At 35.2% G+C, this 19,270-nt stretch overlaps 1 protein-coding gene across 1 annotated transcript in view; it reads left to right on the top strand.

Moving 5' to 3' along the window:
* The window catches only part of Sema2a (Semaphorin 2a), a 512,925-nt gene that overhangs the window by 134,534 nt on the left and 359,121 nt on the right, over positions 1 to 19,270 (top strand). The window contains exon 3 of the mRNA XM_077428031.1: positions 3,395 to 3,424. The gene's annotated coding sequence lies outside the window, so the exon portion shown is untranslated. The remainder of the gene's footprint in view (positions 1 to 3,394; positions 3,425 to 19,270) is intronic.

Here is a 19,270-nt window from a genome sequence, read left to right as displayed (position 1 = left end):
GTCCTGTCGCCGACACATAATACAGGAAACTGATTTACAGCCCCGTTTCTCGACCGGGAAAAACGCTCCGACGACAGTGAAATACAGCCGCCGCTCCCGGCGCGGCCCCGAGCTTGGGAACCTCTGGGGAGAAAAAATTCTTCCGGTAAACGGTACGTTCTCTGCACTGTGTACATGCACACTCTCGTGTAAAACGCTATCATTCGAGTTAATGTTCGTATTCGTCGTATATTTTCACGTGTTCACGGTGGGCTTTATATGTACTGCGTTAAATTCAGGGATTCTGTGAACACGATATTTTACACCCGAACGTTTTAAAGTTTCAGCCGATTTAATTCATTGCTAAATACATTTTTTTGGTCCTGTTATATAGTGAATACTTTAATAACGAGTCGAGAGATTGTCGCATTCTTTAATTTGATACAAGCTCTTGACAGTATTTTTTTGTTCTTTAATTAATTATTCTTGACAGGTTTTTCAATAAAACTATTTGCTTTCAACGTTTTGAAATCCAATGGGTAGTTCTGAAAAAAAAAATAGTGTAATATGCTCGTACTCCGTATGCTTTTTATTATTACTAAATTATGTTCACAATACATCTTATATCTATTTTAATAGCTACTGATCTACTGATTATTTTCTATTTTACAATTTTAATTTAATTTTGTTAGTAATCATAGTATTATATTATTGTAATGCTAATTTACAGCAAAATAGGAAAAAACTGAAAAACCTATTTACAATTCTCATAAATGCTCATAATACATCTATTAATTAAAGACTTTCTAAAGTCGACGACCTAAAGCAGATTGTGTTTAGGTAATCTGTGTTTATACCTGAAAGGTATAGACATTTTTTTGTAATCACTGAGACTCTTCACAAGTGTGTTAGTATGGTTATTGGTGATTCTGTCATAGAATCTACTGGTTAGTTTGTTAGTAATGTCTGTAACTAACGGAATAGTATGTATAGCATGCAGTTTTTTCAAGTTAGTATATATGGGTGTTTTATAAATTATTTTTAGGGATTTGAAATATCACCAAAAACGCTCCAGATGGTGAGTTTTTCCAAGGCTCGAGATGGCATAGATAAGGCGTGCTAGCGTTTTTTTGTTGCTTGTGCAAACTGTTAAATAAAAACACGTGCCGCGTACTACTCTGTGTACCATCTTTAATCGTTTGGCACGGTATGCCTAGGTAGATTCAAGCTGTGTTGGACGTATTTTCATGTCATTGTTAATTCGTACGATCTCATTATTTCGACAAGCTTCTGCTACATATCTTCAAATAAGAGAATTATTGTGAAACCCATGCCAGTATTAAGATAATATATGGTTGTGTTATAAATTATTTTTAGGGATTTGAAATATCACCAAAAACACTACAGAGGATGAGTTTTGCCAAGGATCGCGATGGCGTATATTGTGCGTGCTAGCTTTTGTTGCATGTACAAAATTATCTGCACTTTTTGACAGTCAATTTCTAAACTGGTAGCAAAGCTTATAATCACGCTAGTTGTCTGAATTGTACTAAAAAATACCGTACATTTTATAGTGGCACTTTTACATGATAAATATATATATACGTAGGTATTTCTAAGAAATTTTATTAAGGTTATCCATACAAAAGAAATGTGTTCAAATTGAAAATCATATGTGGGTTAAAGTTCAACTCATATCGAACTAGTGCATATATCAAAGTCATCAGTAAGTCAATTTTGCTCATACCCGAAGTGACGCTTACGAGTACACGTGGCAAAAAAATGATATGGTTTTACGACGTCGTATACTTTTATGAACGTTTCCACTACCTCCCCCCACCCTACCCCCCCCCCATCCTCGGCCACCCAACCCTCGGCAGATCTTCCGTGCGAAATTCGCGCGAATAAATATTTTTCCTTTTATGGTTGACCTTAAATTTTTACGATTCCCCCCCCCACCCCAACCCCCCAATCCCTCCTCCCCCGTTACCTTCGTTAATAATATGCACGAGTGTGTAGAGTGCTCTCGCGGAAAATATTACGACGTTCGTACGTATGTACGTAGATAGGTATATCGACTTGGTAGCAACAAGGCACTTGCTTTTACGATTCGATCGCTTTTCCCGATCGACTTGCGCATGATTTGTGCAAATTTTACCATTATAGTTATCGTTTTGTTCGTGTGTGAGCTCTTCTCGAGCAATAACGCTTTTCCGATAGAATTTTGCCCTCGTGCGTGTGTCGGTAAGTTCGCATTCTCTGTTTGGAAAATGTCTATAATATCAAACTAACTACGTATGTACAATGTACTGCGAAAGCTAAATTTGTTTACTTGTTGTTGCTGTTTTTTTTTCGTTTTTGGTTGTGTCATCTGTTCGTTGGATTATGTAGTTAGATAAGATTAGTGAATATCGTAAAGTGGAGGCTTGTGGTTCGGTTTTTCATGACGGCAGATTGTTGTTAAGATTTTTCCGCTGCTATAATACAATGTATGTGTGTATTTTTCATTTTTTATCTGATTGTTGGGAGGCTCCATACAAAACTTTAGAGCCATATTTTCTTGCATCAATAAGTAATGAAAATTTACTGAAGAGCATTTTCCTTGAGATTATTTAACATGAAAAGTTTACAACTGTATATTCCTTTTTCTAATTTAAAATACATATAACATTTGAATCTGTTTTATTTTATTTAATATTTAAAAACATACACGGCAGCCTGCAAATAGATTTAGAATAGATGATTTATTGATAAAGTGATTAAAATAATTTTAGACTTAAAATGGCATATTAATACTGCCAATTGTAATGTTGTTTTCGATTTAGTTATTATTTATTAATTAAATTTGTTTTCGATTTAGTTATTATTTTTTGACAACTGTTATTTAGACTCGTTCTGAAATATATTCATACACCAGTCAGATAAATAATGAATTTTCGACATATATAAACATGTACATATGTACATACATATGTATGTATAAAATACTTATATATTTCACTAGTGGTTTTACCTGGCTTCGCTCGGTTTTTGTAATATAAACCGCTTAAACATAACTAACCTTATAGTAAACATTTTATTAAATTTATTTGAATAGCTTTATTTTATATAATTTTATTTGAATATTCATTTGTTTTTTTTATTAAATTGACTGTCAAGGACTAACAAACATATATAAGTCTCTTTCGAAATTATATGTATACCAGAATCCGGCGCCTGCGCCCCTGACGCCCCCCGGGGCCGGGGCGAATTTATTTGTCGTCATGGAAACTTTGACTTATTTTCGTTTCCCACCCAACTATAGTTACAAAGTCTCTTTCGAAAATATATATTAGATTTATAATACATATCTTCTTCAAAATTTCATATTAAGTATGTACTTAATAATAAATTAATAATGATATTTTTGTTTCAGAACTCGAGTGGACAGTTAAACCGATCGCTTGTAAGTTATTTCAATAATACACATAAACATAATTATAATTTTATTTTCTGCATATACATATTTACTATGGATTTTTATCAACTAATGTACGTATATAATTGCAATACATATATTTTACTAAGCATACTTTTGACAGTAATTACTGGTATATGCATTTCATTGCGTATACTTACAATATGTCGATGGTGATCATTAAAACTCTTACATACGTACTTATGTATGTATGTTTGTATGTATTTTATTTCGACAACAATTCCATCACTACATCACTCACGAGATGGGATACGTTTTCATCAATTACGCGAGAAGCATTGGAATTAATTCCTTTCGAAAGGAATAAATACCGCGTGCGAAACACGAAACTCGACCATTAAATTTAATTATATGGTTTCGGATTACGACCCCGTTCAAATATATGCTTGTATGTTTATACACGTATGTATCACATATAAACGCGTGTGTATGTATGCATGTATGAATTTATGTATGTATGTAATATGTACATATATGCATGTCAGCTGTTGTAGATGCAACGCTTGTTGCACTGCAATGCAACGGGGGAAACTTCGCCGGGAATTTTAATTGCGAGCAATTGCACAATCGCCGTCGAAATTGTGCTGAAAACCTATATGTTGCAATTTTAATATGAGTTCCACGCATAGCTGCAAGAATTATAGTGTATTATGGAAGTTTTATGAATATGAAAGCCATACTGTGGGCGGGTGATTGGTGACTAATGGTTTATGATTCTATTCGATATCGAATTTACGAATGTGTGAATTCGTATTTTGCAAGGATTATTAGTTTTTTTTTATTATTTATTTATACGATCACATGATTTCAAACCTACATATGTATGTACATACGTACGTAGGTTGTATTTGTCTTGACGTATGCTTGATTTGGGTTCATAAGAAACCTCCTTATACTTGTTCACACTTGTTGAATTAGTACATTCAAAAATAAAATAATAACATGTGTGATGAGGCTTTTATCTCATGACGGTGTATTTTAAAATTTTCATTAGTTAGATTTTAAATTTAGAGCAAAAACATACATACATACATATGTACATATGTATATGAAAATGAAATAACACTGAGCCACAAAAAAAAATAATCCCGGAATCGAGACTAATCAATCTTTACTAAGTTTAACCCATTGAATTCTAATATGACAATGATTTTTGTTGGTTTGCTCCAGTTTTTGAGATATGGATGTTTAGAAAAATTCGCGATTTTTTCAGTTTTTTGGCTTTTGCAGTCTTTAACTTAAAATCTAGTATTGCTCTGCTAATAGAGAGTATTGGATTCAATAGTCGGAAGTTTTTCCCCAATACGGATTGGGATTTTAATTGCTTTAAATATTTAATCTTTACCAAATTTGACCCATTTAATTCACGTATGGTAATTATTTTTGTTAGTTTGTAATTAATTAATTAATTTTCTAGTTTACCACGTTTAAAATTATTGGTTTTTCATATCAATCATCAAGCAAGTGCATCATTTCATCTCACTCGCTCACGAGCTATGCGCAACCCCGCCTAGAACATCTCATATTATTATTGGAAATCATTTATCACTCGAATTATTACGTTCAGATAAAATAAAAAAATAAATTGAGATTGAAAAACAACCGTTAACGTGGTTAATTGAAAAATTAGCGAAATGAGCTCACAATATTACAAAAAAAGTGTAAAAATATATATGTATGTAGAAAATTCGCCACATAATTAATTGACGTATTTAAAAATAACATATGTATAATAATTACAAACTAAAAAAAATATTTTTTTCATATTTGAATGAAATGGGTCAAATTTAGTAAAAATCATTAGTTCAAAATACCATATTGTACATACATATGTACACAAATATGTATGTACTCAAATTTACAGATTTTTTTTGATAAATAATATATTATATGTTATAAGGATATACATATAATATATTATTTATAAATCGAACGAGTCGTCTATGAACGAACCAACCAACCAATGCTACATACAAAGTCTCTATCGAAATTATATAATAGATGTAAAATCATCAGATGTTCTATCATTTATTTTGAGCGTCTTTTGTACAAATGTATGTATAGAAACATTTTTTTTTATTATTTATTTTTTACATACATATGTATATACCAGGAAGGCCTTACAAGTAACCCCAATGCGTCTTCCTGACCAATTACAAACATTGCAGCATTTTATTTTTATTATACAAGTCGCTGAATTACGAGACACTGAAAAACTCGCAAATTAACGAGACATCTATGAATTGTACATAAATTTTATTGTACATTAATCAATCTCAAATAGTGGTGACATAGTAGGTAGGAAGGATATTTAGCCAATTTTGCCGGGAACCGTTTCAACAATGAAATCAGAGAAAATTGGCAAACTCTAATAGGAAACGATCGACCTGGAGTCACACATATCCAGGTCTGACCAGCAGCACTACAGATATACTCTTTTCATACAGCACTACAGCACTACAGATATACAGCAGCACTACAGAAAAATCTTTTCAATCAAGGTCAGCACATGGGATCGAACCCGGCGCCTCTCGATGCTAAACAGAAGCTTAACGACCAAGCTATGCTGCTGGCTTTGTATATATGTACATATATATCTTGCCCGAGATAATTGCGTCACGAATCGGAAACAGTGCGAGCGATCAAATTCGCCACATTTTCACGAGAAAATGGACACGGTCGAAATTAACAGAATTAGGGTTTAATAATTTAAATAATCTCGAGAGATACCCGCCAAATCGGGAGATTTCCTCCCGAGAAACGGTCCGGAAAGGTTCGGCGATAACGAGCCTTGAATAATATAGCGCGTTTCATCTGCGATTTCGCGGCGGATGCGGAAGTATCAGCAGCTTCCGGTCGCGAAGACCGCCCCACTCGACGGCTGACGGGCTAAACAGTCTCGCGAGGCTCGTCGACCCACGGTTGAGCTGCCCTGCAAGTGTACTCTAGGGTTGGGTTCGCACTAGTCGTGTGCAAGCTCTTGCAATACGAGCATATAAACATCGCGAAGGTGTGTACTTACATACATACATACATATGTATGTATGTATGTAGGTACATACATATATTATGAACACGTTTATGTGCGTGGAGACTTTCTTCTTTATATGGCATCGCATCGGTGTAAAAGGATTTTTTTCTCCTTTTTTGTATTTCAATGTTATACGACACGGGGTTCGTTTGTGTTGTGTACGTGCAAATAGGTTCGATAGCGCGAATGTTTGCGCAAACAAAGCGAGAGCGCAAAGGGTTAAGTCGTTGAAACCTTAAGCCGGAACACCTGTGTTCAAACCGAACTGTACTTTATGGACTAATAAATATTTATTCCCCGGCTCCTAGCACACTACCGGATATTATTTAATACCGAAACTTCGTGTTTCGCCTCCGAAAACTAATACCTTCGGCAAATAAGCACTCTGCAAGTGTTGGGTGTTTTATGTACAATTTTGAAAATAGTTGTGTTTGTATGTATGTACATATGTATTTGCATGTATGATCTATCTGGTTTTTTTTTTGTCACAACTACTTTTGTGATTTTTAATACCGGTAGTGGAAATTTTTGGTAGTGCCGGTAGTGGCGAAAGTCTATAGGGAAAACAAAAAAGTGCAAAGTGGAGTTTGCTTTAGCGAAAATACAAAGTGCATAAGGTTTTATAAAAATTTTGACAGTAAATTTTCAAATTACTACACGTCACGACTTTTTTTTAATACATTTTGTTTTTCGGAAATTGTGGTTTTTGTTTTTTTAATTTAATAAAAACATCGTCCATTCTTTCAATTACAATTCGAACTAATTTAATTAATTTCTTTATCTATTTCTTTATTAATGACTTGTCTTATGTAGGTATAATAAGCAGTATGTACATACATATATGTAAATGCTTTTTAGTTGACGTTATATAACTAAAACCCAAAGTGTATATAACTAAAACCCAAAGTGTATATAACTAAAACCCAATGATGTTTCAATATATGTACCTACGTTTATTTATTAATGAGCAATAAAGTATGAAAACGATCGGATAAGAGATAAGAGATATAAAAAACCACTTAAACGAAAACCATGTGACACGTATAAGAGGTTAGTAAAAAGAGAAACATACAGTCATATTTTTTCAAAACATTGAGCCCACAGAAGTGTCTACGTATTTTTATCCATTATATGTATATTAACACCGACCATAGGTGCCACTGTAGGTTTTTCAAGGCGACATCTATGATTAAACTTTTGTACATAAGTACCAATTGACATAATTGCACATAATGATTATGCACAAAACATGAGTTGAAAACATTGTAAGACCACTCCTGCTACTAAACTCTTTGACTGCGGTAGCCATTATAACAGCTCCGTCATACATATGTATGTATCTAGATGTTCTCCTTCCCAATTAATTGTACAAAACTAATGAGTTTATTGCAGTGCACCCCGATATTGGTGCTGCTTTAGTCAATTCTACCAGGAAAGTCTACTGTCCGGACATTACATCGTCATCGTCATCGCCCAGTCTTGCAAATATTCCATCTATGACAGCCAAACTGTACTCTGCAGCCCTTCTTGCAAAAATATTGAGATTATTGATGTGAATTAACAATTGCGAAACGAAAAAGATCTATTGAATTACAATTGATTGATCTATCGAATTGAATTGAAAGATCTATTGAATTACATTTATTGATTCAATCTATTGAATTACTTCACTTGTTTAAAAAAAACGATACAATGAAGCTATTTAATAACACTTGATAACAATAACAATATTTAATAACAATAATATTAAATAATAATATATTGAATATTATTAATAATATTTATTCAACTTTATATTTAATAACAAGCTTGTTTATAGAAAGCTTTTTTTTAACCATAGTTATGTATTTTATTTTACGGTTTTTAGATTTCCAGAATTTTGTATTTTGTCTAAGTAAGCAGTCTAATTCTTCAATGCGCAGTAGATTTAGTAATTTCACTGTGCTAAAGTAACCGCACGCTTGCCTGAAAGCTAATTGTTCCTAAATATATTCTTGTCGATACCTGATGATCGAGACCTCCATTGGTCTTCCAATGAGGAGTGTAAACTCTCCAGAAAATCCCTCTTCAATACTTTATGCGCCAAGTGACATCTACGTACATTTCTAGTGGTTTTACTCGGCTTCGCTCAGTATTTGTAATATAAATATCTTAAACATGACGAATCTAATAGTAAATATTCATTTGTTTTTTTATTAAATTTATTTGAATTGAAAAAAATATAATATTCAACGAATTGAATTGTCGCCGTAGAAACTTGTTGACGGGATTCCCAACCAAAGCTACTTATAAACATACATATATTTACATACAAAGTCTTTTTCGAAATTATATATTAGATGTGTATTTAGCCAAACACTTAATAGGTGGGCCACAAATACCACCAATGTATTACTTTATTTAATCTATTAGTGAATTGCGAACGCGTGTGAGAAAGTATAAAAGCTTTTAATATTAATATTATATGAGCCGAGAGTGAAAAATGTGAAAAAGCTACCTAAAAAGATGGAGTGGTTCAAAATCAGATTATAATTTTTGACGGAATGTCATCGAACTAACAGAGTGAAGCTAATAAAAAATTTGTAAAACTGAAAATAATATATGGTCTTTTAAATTGATCCTCTGTTTCTCTTGAGCATTTTGTTAAATAAGGTCGTATGAATAATTTAAATCTCGGCTTTAAATTGGCCATACTTCGCCGAATATGTCGCGTAGAATAAGTGGCGTCGCAACGCTTCAGGCGTAAGTACGTGACGATACTTTCGGCCTAATCCGCGTCCTTCTCTCATGAATAATTCGAGGTTATTATTGAACCATCGGTCCCTCTAATATGACGAATCACCTCCGTTTAAATATTCAATGTAAATTCGCCGAAAGTGAAAGCAGTTAAGCACATTCAAAATCTAAAAGTAAACATTTTATCCGTAGGAAAAGGCTTAAGCGAGCTGGCGAGACCCACACCACACCACACCACCCCCCCCCCGAGCCGACTGAGAGACCCGAAAAGACAGAAAGGGAACTTTCGCCCTTGACGACCGTAGATTTAGGGCCCATTTTTGGACGAGCGTCGGGCCTGGTCTTTGGACTTTGTTAGTCGGCGGTCGGATAGAAACTTTTTATTCGGGGGCGCTGTGTGTAGTGTGTGTGGCCCTTTGTTTTTGTAAAACAAAACATTGTTCGGGGGAAAAGAGAATTTTCGGGATTCGCGATGCCGAGCGAAAGTGGGCGAGGGGGTGAATGAGGGGGGAGGGGTCGGCAGGGGGATCAAGGGTGCAGCGAGAGTGGTCCCTCGCGCCGAGATAGAGGGTCGAGGGAAAATTACTGAGGAAATTAGCATTGTTCTAATTTTCTTTTAATTGCCGATTGCGTGGGCCGTAATGATAATACGGAATCGTTTTGTATTGAAGCGACTCGCGTTAATTAATAATATCTAGGCGAGTGTCTCGAAATTCGGGTTTTAATTTAAATTTGGTGCTAGTCCGATTATGTTCATTTTTTAGATAATTTTTTTGACGGTGTTATTTATAAGAACTGGCAAATATTCCGTCTAAATGAGCGTGTATGAATACTAATGAAAATCATGGTATTATTAATTTAATTTTGCTGGATGAATCTGTGTGTGATCGTGAATTAAACCGCGTAATCATGGCGGAGATAATTATTTTTCGGGTAGAGATTACAATGGAGATCTATACATATTATGTATGATGTATGAATTTGTGAAGGAAAATTTTAAGGTTGACGGTTGGAAAATGACGGGGGCGAATTTAATGCGTGTACGTTTTTTTTCTTTTTCAAACATAATTTACATTTATAAGTGGATAAAGTGGCGGTGGAAGAATATCAAGTGTGTGATTTCACAAGTGGTTGACCGATACGATTATCGAACCCCCTCCCCCCTCCCCCCACCTCTCTGGCGTGCAACGGCCAACTTTTCGAGACGAGGGACGAGCAATAAAAGGGTGCACGAAAGCCTTCTTTCTTCGAGTGGTCAAAGGTAAAACTTAACCTAAACGTATTACGAAATCATCTACGTATACATATGTTTAATGCCCTTTTTTCAAGAATAAATTCTATGTTTCATTGAAATCATGTTCAAATAGTGGGTATGATGGTTTTGACAATTTTATGAGGCATCGTTTCAACAATGAAATCAGTTAAATTGGCTCTGATAGAAAACGATCGACTTGGAGTCACATACATATATCCAAGTCTAATTAGCACAACTGCATAAATACTTCGAATAAATTCTCTTCAATCATGGTCAACACAGGCATTGAACCCGGCAACCTCTCGGTGGTTAGCGTTAACTCAATCACCGAGTTATACTTTTGGATAATATCGTCACAAATGTTGGTATCGTTGAAACAAAACTAATGAGTGATGATAGGGTAGTCACCTCACTTTCCTCCCCCTCCTTGAGTGTATTACTGCTTAATAAATCACTTGTTACTTTATCTATATACGTAGTAACATTAGATGAAGTTTTGTGATCGATCAAAAAATTCAAACTCGAGATTTTGATTGATTCAAACTCACGTTTTCATGACCTAGAAAAAATGTGTGTGTGTGTGTATTTTGGGTATTTTTTGAACACGGTTAGTTCTATCGAACTGAAACTTAATATCGGTTACTGAAATGCTAATGTATATTATATACATATATTGTTCGTTTAATAGAATATCGAAATTCTATTGTTATTTTCTATATGTCATTAGAAATAACGAGAGTGATATATCTCTTATTCATAATACGATATATTATATGTACGTATGAATGTATTTATGTTGTATGAAGGTTGATCCTTTTTTCGGCCTAAAATCTATTTTTTAAAGAATTTCTTTCATTTTTATATCGAGTGCTTAATATTTGATGTGACATAGGTATATGTCGATATACGTGTAATGTTCACGTTAAAGAAACCGGTCGTTGTAACGTTGCGGTGTATTTTTTGCAAGGTGTATTATTTTCTATAGACTAATCAGACTGAGAAGGTCTTTTTCGTTTTTACGACTGCAGCGTTAAGCTCTCCAGCAGCCCTTCTCTTCTATATAAGGGTAGTATGAGAGGGAATGAAGGGGGAGGGGGCGGCTGTATGTGGTAGGGAGGGGATGAGAGGGGTGGTGAGCCCGCATAAAGCCTCCGAAAGCACAAATCGCCGAAAAAATACGACTGCAACGGTCCACAGCCTCACCTCCTCATCCTCCTCCCCCACGGTAAAGCTCTGCCACAAAACGCTTCAACCGGAAATGGAGCCTAAAGGTGGAGGGGAGTGGCAAATTATTTATTTTCGTTCACAAATGCAGGTAACGGCCTATGAATGCGGGCGTAATGAGTAAGTAATAAAAGTAAATAAAAAACGCAATTTCGCTGTGCCAGCTCCTCTTTTGCGATTTCCAATTTTCCGCTGTGAAAATGGTGAATTTTTCTCAGATTTTTTTCGCAGCTTGAACAATGATAAATTTTGCGGTAAATCCAAAGTTTTTCTCGCTCACTTGGGAGGGGATCTGTGAAGTATCCGCCTAAACTCGTTAACGTTGAAATATTAACGAGTTATTAATTGCACGGCTCGCAAATCCACTTTTTTATATCTCAGCGTTAATATAAAGTGGTGATATTTTTCAAATTGCGTATAAAGTTTTATATACAATGATGCGGTTTCGAAAATCATGCAATGGCACGAACGTTTCTGTCAATGTATTTATTATAAACGAGTTAAAATGTGATATTACGCTTTTGAAACGATGAACGTCATTCGACATATGACGTTAATGGCGCGCGATTGTCGCTATTCAATCATTCGACGTATGATTGCCGCAAATTTTTCGATTTACATATAAATGAAACGGCGCATGCACGGTGGAGAGTAAAAAATAAAATTGGATCGAATCGTTATGGTCCACTGTTGAAATTTTCGAATTCGCACTAATTTTCTTTGTGCGGAAACGGGGCGGAGTTTGAAAGGCGCTTTTCCCATTTCGCTTCATTTATTTGCGGGGGTCCATTCATACGAATTCAGTTTTCCTTTCGAACCGTTCGAAAGTGAGGGGGTTCGGAAAAGCGACCCCTCGACCGACCTCTAAAATTTCTTTTATTTTCGACCCATTTAACATCGGTGCAGTCGCTCGCCCTTTGTCGTGCTTCTTTTCATGAGACGACCGCTATTTTCCGTCTTTGCGGGGGTGATGGGTAGTGAAAGAAATCTGCGGATAATAACGCTGTGATTTCGCCAGTAAATTCGCCCCCGACTCACCCCCGATTTTTCTTGATGCAATTAAACTGCGGCTGCAAGTAAGTGCATTCGCTTTGGAAGGTGGGCTGTGTTGTGTTTGTTCGGTTTTTCATTCGTCTTGTATTGGCTGGTATTGCATTTGACATAATATTGGTTGTGTATGTGTTTGTGTGTGTAGGTTTTTTTTTAATTTTGTTGTGTTTTTTTGTGAGTTTTTCGGTGGGATTTCCCGCACAAAAACTCACGAGCTCGGTTCGCTCTTCTCTCCTTGCGCGAGCGTCGGCGGAAAAAGCCTCTTTTGGAATATACAGCGAAACACGATTACGTTTTGTAGAGGTTTGCAACCGTTGGATATGCTTCTTTCTACAAATATGTGCCAATTTTGTGTTATAATAATGTCAAAATTGCGTAAAATTTTATTGTTTGGACACGATCGTAAAATTGAAATCTTAACACAGTGTTATCTTCCTTATTCTTTCCATTTTTGTAGAATTAATCCATATGTATCCTTTTAATGTCATTTGGATCAAACATCATGATAATTTATTTATTTCTTTAATAGCGAATTGCTCATATAAAACCAAAAAAAATAACAAGCATAAATTAATCGCAGCCGGAGTAGTACAGGATTAACCAACTCATCTTTAATATTTTCTATAGTACGGTATATGTCAACTAGTCTTCGATTTTATATAAGTAAAACCGCTAATGAATTGAACTTTAATCATTTCATTATTTTGATTTTCATTTTTATTCCCATTTTTCTATTAAATTGATTTGTTTGTATATAAAATTCATTCACATACACTAATAATATACTTTTTATTAATACCTATTTCATTAATAATAATTCATGTCAAGTGAAATGTTTTGCGTAAAAAGAGCGATTTCGTTTTTTTTTTAAATTATAAGCTACCCAATGAAGAAAGTAGGATTAAACAATAAAAGAACTCCTAGCAAGATTTGATAATCGTTGGGGCTGGAGAGACTGAGGCATTAACGTGTCTAGGAAAATGCAGCTGGTGCGAGCTTTGGTCTTTCCCGTATTTCTATACGAAGTGAAGACATGGATGGTACGAGTTCTAGAAAGTCAGAGAATATACGTTTTTGAGATGTAGTTTTGGAGACGGATGCTTAGACTCCCCTGCATAGCGAAAAGAACAAATGTCTCCATCCTACAGAAGCTGAGGATTGTCGATAGGCTATTATCAATTTGTCTTAAGCCCCAATTTTTTGGGTACATTGCGAGGCGAGTCTGGAAAAATTAGTTGAAGGAAACAGAGGAAACGGACGATCCCCAACAAGATGGATTGACCAGATCAGGGCTACCACTAGGAAAACTGTAGTCGAGGAACTGCGAGCTGCGGGGTGTCGATAGGGCTGGAAAACCACATTATGGAAGCTAGAAGATGGAAAAGTCACGACCCTCAGACATGGGAAAAACGAACGGATTCTTATCATTATAGTACATATAACATAAGTATAAACATTACTTTAGAGTCTCGAAGATCCATTTTCAATGATATAATATTGATAATATTTATTTTAAATATGTAAGTATACATTTTATGTTCATACATCTTATCGAACCCGTCGCGAGCAGCGTTGAGTACCCCTGTCCCGAGAGGAAAAACTCAAAGAAGTAAATTAAGGTTCACCAACTGACAGCGGGGTAAATTAATACGTTTCCGCTAATGCACGCTATGCGCCCGGCGAAAAAAAAATTCGCCGGCTAACACTTGCGGCCATGTTCGCAAAATGGCCGAAATTCGATCACCGGGAAAAATGGCCGACTTCTACCCTCCTCAAGCCCATTAACACCCGACACCCCACTATACTCTCACCACTTCGCCATCGGCAAAACTTGCAGGTGAAACTCGCGAAAGCGATATCTGACACGTATTACACAATATATACATTGTTCGTATTGTATGATATCATACACGCCGGGAAGGAGATTAACATATCTTGTGTATTTTTTGAATTCATCATGTTTTATGCATTTTCGACGATAAAATTTAAATAAGCCACTGTCTGTGGGGAGTGGGTGGGTGGGTTTCACGTGCACAATTGGCAATGCAGTGGCGGCACGCGCGTCCGCAGTGGCTCCCCTGACGGTCGTGCAATACGAACAAAGCTTTTTATCTGACCGCTCGGCTCGCAACTTGTCCCGTGGGATATCGAAGGATGATCTTTACCAGTCTGGTGGACGTTACGTGACCTCTCCAGGGTCCTCGGAGGGTGTGCGTAACCCCAAAACTGCACCCCGGACCTGTCCTGGTGCCGGAGCATAAATTTTCCGCGAACGTCGAACGGTCGGCCCATTCTGTATTCCTCTTTAACTGTGGTGATCGGTGAAATCGATATATGTGGTGTTTTTCCGACATATGGTAGGAAAACTTTGGGGTTGATTGAAGAATTGCTACTTTTTTCATGTTGATGTTGATTATTCTATTTTTTTTTTATTTAATAGAACATGAACATTCGCCTTAACAGATCACTGCAAAGCGACGAGTGCACTTAAACAGATACGATACAATCAATCAATAGCGTAGCAACCAGCAGCGTAGAGTAGTGGTTAGCATATATGCTTTCAAATATAGTGGTTACGGGTTCGAGTCTCACTGGTTGCTGCTGGCCAGACCTTGGTTTGATCGTTTCCTATCAGAGTTTGTCATTTTATCTGATTTTAATTGAAACGATTTCAACAAATTGGCAACCATTACCCATTTCTCACAATTTTCAAGTTTTCAGAATCTCGAATTTCGCTGTTTTGTTTAAAAATGCTACAAGTTTGTCCATAAACGTTTCGCAAATTTCGAGTTTCTAAGCATCTCGAAATTTGACGATTTATATAAAAAAAACTGCCCAGAAATGTCAGTTTATCTAAAAATTGTAAAAATTTATCCATAGATATGTATATGATGCTTTATTAAAATTATTCTAAAAATTGTATATCGACGTTTGTAATTGGCCAGGAATGTGCATTGTGGTTGACCAGTGAGGCCTTTCTGGTACATGTATGTATGTATGTATGTAAAAATAGAATAAAAATTAAATATACCTATATATCAGTATTTTATAAAATGCGAATTCATATAAACATCCACAGTGACACATTGAGAAATTTTCGCAGGATTTTATAATCAAATTGGCGAAATTCAGGACGTTGAATAACTTAGAGATAAGCAGTCAAACTTCATTCGGGCAACCGTCCGTTCGGCCAAACATCCTTCGGCCAAGTGTCCATTCGACCAATGGTTTGACAACCGCAGTAATAATTACATATATAAGTCGTTAAATTGAGCAAGAATGGTGCTTTTTAAGTATGAGAATTTCAGTTGAACTTGTGATTTAAATTGTTGCAGTAACGCAGTATTATGTCAAATGGGGAAAATGTATGAAATCTTGTATGAAATATGAAAACGATGACTGGTATTTTTATTTGCGCAAGAAATTTTGAGCTTTGGCTACTTAATTCTACTTTTTTATCTAATCCACTTTTTATTTCAAATTTGATTTTTAATTGCGAAAATCAAATACTTCTACTGTCAACCATTACATGCTTGATATTTGTAAGTAAGAGAATTAAATAATAAAAATAATATAAAAATGTATTAGTACAGATAAATTATGTTTTTATTTGTTTGTTAGATTCAAAAGATTATTTGTTAGATCAGTTCTTATTTCAGATATATCAGTTCTTATTTCAGATCTATTCAACATGAAAGAGTACTTTTTTTTAGTACGTAGTGAGAATCTTTTATGCACAATTCATCCCCCAACTACGCATAGTGTTGACAATTGTGGTAAATACTGGCTAAATCCTTATATATTTTATCACCTCGTAAAGCAGGATCAAGTCAACTAAAAAATACGGCTAAAAACTTCCCTTTTTTCTGCCCGCCCTCTTCAATTTTAATAATGTGTCTAAGTATACCTGCATAGGTACAAAGGTACCGAATAAAAGTTACCCGGTGCGCGACACATGTGCGAATAACTCCAGTTGTGCAACCCCGTAAATTACGGCAACGGACACGACCCCCCGACCCACCCCTTAGCCGCATCCGTTTGTGGTTTGTATCCTCCAATCCCCAGTCGACATCCCCAGGAACTTGAAAACGCGTATCCCGACCCCAAAAACAAGATCGTTTATTATTTACAAAACCGATAACGAACGCACGAGTTGACGCACGTTTCGGAAAATTCGCGGGCATCCAACCGGTCGAAAAATTCGCTGAATTAGCGGTCGTTCACGTATTGTCTTTTGTGGAATTTTCCATATTTTTCCTTTGGCGGGAGGGTAATTCTTTAAAGTTCAAAGTTTCGGCTCGTTTGTTCGTCGTTGACCTTTGGGCGTCACGCATCCTTTTGTTGGACTTTTCCTTGCGGAAAACCCTCGAACTTGGACCGTCGTTTATCATTAGAGAGGAGAGTTTTTCTTTCCGTGCAGACTTCCTACGCCATCATTTTTTATTTAAAACGAATGTAAGGATTAAAAAATTAGATGTTTCCTTTCCCGTTGTTTTTTTTTTCTTTACAATTTTTTTTTCTGTGCTTAATTTTGTTTATTGAATCCCTATATATGTACAATATAATATAATACGTATCTATAATATAAAAAAAATTGATAATTTATAATATGCTTATGAATAGTCCGAAAAATTATATGGAATGAAAATGTTATTTATAAATGTTATATATATAAAGCCGATATTTATATGTATATTAATTAGCCAGCAGAATGGCTCGGTGGTTGCGTTTATATTTGGCACCAAGAAGTTACCGAGTTCGATCCCGTGCTAATCTTTAATACTGCTGGTCAGACTTGAAACGGTTCCTTCATCAAATTGGGAAAAATCCTACCCGTTTGTAACAAATATCTGAATTTGATTTATGTACAATATGTAAACATGTATGTACAAGTCTAAATCCATAGATGGCTCTATGGATTAATTAATTAATTCATTAATTGTTAATTTCGTGTTCTTCAGTCTCTTAAAATACTGAAATTTATGTAATAAAAATGCTGCAATGTTTGTAATTAATTTTCTAGGTAGGCGCATTGGGGTATACCTGTTAGGCCTTTCGATTCAATATCTTCATTGATAAGATATATCTCTCTTCCTTCAAATTACAACGTTTTTATTGATTTAGCTTGAATTTTCTATTTGAATTATTTATTTTTAGAGATAATCAATCGCTAAATTTAATCATTAAATAATTACTGTACGTTATCAGTAAAATTGTGGGACTTTTTTTTAACTATATGTTATAAATAAAAACGAATAACATTAATAGTCTGCAATGTAGACTATTTATGTTATTAGTGATATGATCTAGACTCTACATCATATCATTAAATGTTTATTTGTTGTGCATGTTAAAAACTTACTCGTTGGGGCTAGTTCCATGTCGTAAAACCACGTCGATATGTATTTTGGCAAAATGTCTCACTTTTTAGCTTCCAAAAGAGTGGTAAAACATCATAAAATTACATGCGTGAAAAAAATATTAACGAAAAACGGTCGTAGTAATTAGAAGACGGCGGACGGGGTGTTTAGCCCCTAACGCGTGGGTGACGGAATTACGCGCTTGCAACACGGCAGAGGTGTAAATCACGACGGAACCGAGTGCGGTTTTTATAAGAGGATTATAAATTATCCGATGCATGGCAAAAATATGGTAATAATCCCCGGTTTTCCGGGGATAATGGTCCCTACGTGAGCTCTCCTCCCTCCGCGCCCCCACTTTTGACGCGTCGGGCTTACCCGGTCTGCCACGGCGCTTCCCCCGAACAATATTGCATTATATCCGAATGTGAAAATGCATACGCCAACGGATTATGTGCAAAAGGTCAAAATCGAGACTCTAGTCTCATATTGACTATGACCGGTTTAATCCGACGTACTCGCGTATCACCTGGCCATGTGTGTGGAAGATAGTGTGAATAAATGCACACGAGATTGCGTGTTTGTTTGTTTTGAATCAGTTTTATTGCATGAAAATTGTAACCCAGTCTTACTTGACCACATTGTGTTTAAATGTAGAACTATATATTATTAGTTTTGATTTTTAATTGCTTTTTATTATTAATATATTATGTTCACAATACATCTTATATCTATTTTAATAGCTACTGATCTACTGATCATTTTCTATTATACAATTTTAATTTAATTTTGTTAGTAATCATAGTATTGTATTATTCTAATGTTAATGTACAGCATAATAGGAAAAAGAGCTCAAAAACCTATTTATATATTATATATGTAATATATCAAAAATTGTTTCACATTAAAAAAAATTTCACATATTTTTGCTCGTTTTGTTTCGAATTGTTGTTTCATATAGATTCATTTGTTGTATTGTTGTAACCATGGTCTTGTATATTTGCTTTGTAAACATCATTGGAACTAACTGTAGTTTAGTTTATTGCGGTCATTTATGAGAGTTCATACAAAATATCGTATTTTTTTTTTGCATCAGCTACAATACTGAAACTATTTTTATAATCAACATACAGTATATGTATGTATTTTTGTACAAT

Source organism: Arctopsyche grandis, chromosome 3 (assembly GCF_051622035.1).
Source record: "Arctopsyche grandis isolate Sample6627 chromosome 3, ASM5162203v2, whole genome shotgun sequence".
Lineage (NCBI taxonomy): Eukaryota > Metazoa > Arthropoda > Insecta > Trichoptera > Hydropsychidae > Arctopsyche > Arctopsyche grandis.
This window is presented reverse-complemented; position numbering and strand designations above follow the sequence as displayed.